Genomic DNA, 3,193 nt, shown 5'->3' with positions numbered 1-3,193 from the left:
GAGGAGTATAACCTTTCTCCAGGAAGCTCCCAACTGTCTTAAAGTAAATGCCTTGCTAGAGGTGAAAACAACCTTAGTTTGACACTACCAAAGTCTCCAGGACCCTGTCAATCTTTGTTAGCATATGAAAATCCTTTTAGAACTTCCCTTATCTTTACTTCCCCCAACTCCAAAGTATATAATCTGTCCTCCTCACAACACCCGCCCCCCCCCCCCCCCCCCCGCAACAGCAGCTATTTCTGCTGGCGGGTCCAGTCCCATGCTTTAGTAAAACAACCTTTATGCATCAAAGATGTCTCAAGAATTGTCTCTTGGCCATCAGCTCCGGACCCCACCAACACAGCACTACTCCAAAAATACATCAGATACCAATAATCCATTTACCAGCTCCTGGACTACATTCAGTGATTCCTCTAATTTTTAGAGGGGTCGGGAGCCCAGCCAAATGAGTAAGAGAATGTTGAAATAAACACACATGCGTGTGCTGTTAAAAAAAATGTTTTTAATAAAATTAAAATTTACCGCAAAGTAAGTCCACATTTAATGACACTTAATTTTTATTTTTAATAGTAATTAGACTTTAGTGGAAAGCACTTTATAGCTAAAATTTCAGTTATTTATTCAAAGCATAATATGCCTGTTATGTGCAAGGCAATGCATTAGCCCTAGTGAGTGCAGCAGTAAGTTATACATGGCAAAGTGCCTCAAATAACAGCATACATTAAGTCAGCCAGACCAAAGTTAAAAGTCTGACCTGCCAGATAGAAGGTGTGTGAACTTGGGCAACTTAATTGCTCAATGCCTCAGTTTCCGCATCTGAAAAAAATGTCCATAGTAATTGCACCTACCTCACAGGGTTGTGATAGAGTAAATAGGTTAATAAAGTACTTAGAACAGAGTAAGCACACACTTGTTAAGTGTTAGCTATTACCATCCAAAAATAATTTTATATATTGTATATGTATACACACTTGCACACTCATACATATATACCCTTTTAAAAAAAGAGACAGAGATCTTTTACTCCCCACTCCAAAGGCTTGAGCAGGTAAAGTCTTGACTCAATTTATGGCCTTTCCTTTTTTTTTTTTTTAAGATTCTTTTTTATTTTTTTCACAGAGAGAGACACAGCAAGAGAGGAAACACAAGCAGGGGGAGTGGGAGAGGGAGAACAGGCTTCTCATGGAGCAGGGAGCTCAATGTGGGGCTGATCTAGGACCATGACCTAAGCCGAAGGCAGATGCCTAATGACTGAGTCACCCACGTACCCTCGATTTATGGCCTTTCCTAAACACTCTAACAGTTCTTAAGCATGATTTTAACTCAAACCATTGCTTCATATTTCTAGGCTTGCACATTGCTATCAAGTGAGACCAGGCTGGAGAATGCACCTTTGGTTCTCTTCTCCCTTTCTCTCCTCTTAGACCCCTTTTATGCAGATAGACAGCTCTATTCCTTTCTCCACCTCTTCTTTCCTTTTCTTCTCCTTCCCATATCCTTCTGCTCCATTATCATTTCTCATCTTGGCATTCATTATTGTGTCTAGTACTGAGCCAGGTGCCCTAATAGAAGCTCCGTGAATATTTGATGCATTGAATTGAATCCTTCCCTTGTCTATTTGAAAGGGAAGGGCATCCCCCACCTGTTCTGAGCATCCAAGTGAACTCCTTTAAAGCAAGTCTGTCATTTGAGAAGGCAGAGAACCCTAAGGGGTACAGAGAGAAAAGAAATTAAGGAAGCTATAATGTAATTATTTAGCCATTAATCCTTTTATATTTATTTAATCTAATAAAGCATGTTTTTCTATAAAAGAGAAATCATCACATTTGTAGGAGGGAAAAGAAATATCCCATATTAAAGAAAAGGTTAGACTCTTCAACTGGAAAAGTCAATAAATGGACATGTCATAGGTGACAAGCAATATTGTTTAATTAAATAAGAGCTGAAGCCGAGACAACCTTTGCTTAACTGGGTTATCAGCAAACCAAATCACAACAACGTGAAGTTTCTAAAAATTTGTCATTCTTGTTTTGGTCTAAAGATTTCAGAGAGGCTACCTCATTAGCTTTCAGAAATAACAGGTATTATAATCACTTCCATTAACCACATTTCTTCAGGTGCGACCGCCTTAGAGGCTGAGAGGAATAGATGCACAGACCACGCCCTCTAAATTGCGTGACCCAATGGGAAGACTCACAAGGGAAGAATACACAACAATGGGCTTTGGTAATTCTAGCAAAGCAGGGGATCATCCCGGTAGTGAGGGAAGGAAAAGAATGTGAGGATTGAGTTTAATGCTTAAGATTTAAATAACCCGAGAAGAGGTAGGAGCTGCAGCAGGAAAACAAGAATGAGCAATTTGTGTCCAAGGCCCAGGAGGAGGCAGGCCAGGCTAGATGGGAGGGTTGTGCAGAAGTCGTTAGCGTTCTAGAAGGCTGATGAGGTCACTAGGTCAGGAAGGATAATGAAGGGCCTGGAGTGCTGGATGAGGGATTATGATTTAGTTTTTTTTTTTTTTAAGATTTTTATTTTTATTTATTTGACAGACAGAGATCACAAGTAGGCAGAGAGGCAGGCAGAGAGAGAGGAAGGGAAGCAGGCTTCCCGCTGAGCAGAGAGCCCGATGCGGGGGTTCAATCCCAGGACTCCGGGATCTTGACCTGAGCTGAAGACAGAGGCTTTAACCCACTGAGCCACCCAGGTGCCCCTTAGTTTTTTTAACAATAGACAGCTAATGAAGAGTTTTCCAGGAGATGTTTCTGGAACAGAACTCTAGATGCTGTGTGTAGGATAGATTTTAGGGTGTATTGGGGCGCCTGAGTGGCTCAGTGGGTTAAAGCCTCTGCCTTCGGCTCAGGTCATGGTCTCAGAGTCCTGGGATAGAGTCCTGGGATCCAGTCCCGCATCAGGCTCTCTGCTCAGCGGGGAGCCTGCTTCCTCCTCTCTCTCTGCCTGCCTCTCTGACTACTTGTGATCTCTGTCTGTCAAATAAGTGAATAAAATCTTTAAAAAAAAAAGAAAAAAAGAAAAAGATTTTAGGGTGTATTGGCTTGGAAGCTGAGGGAGACCGCTGCAGTCATCCAGATGGGAGGCATTAGGTCTCTCTCTGTACCAAGGCAGGTTACACTGCGTTCTATTTTTTTTTTAAGATTGCATTTATTTATTTCACACAGAGAAAGAGAGAGACATCGAG

Source organism: Lontra canadensis, unplaced genomic scaffold (assembly GCF_010015895.1).
Source record: "Lontra canadensis isolate GAN:19392208 unplaced genomic scaffold, GSC_riverotter_1.0 scaffold77, whole genome shotgun sequence".
Classification (NCBI taxonomy): Eukaryota; Metazoa; Chordata; class Mammalia; order Carnivora; family Mustelidae; genus Lontra; species Lontra canadensis.
Note: the sequence above shows the minus strand (reverse complement) of the source record.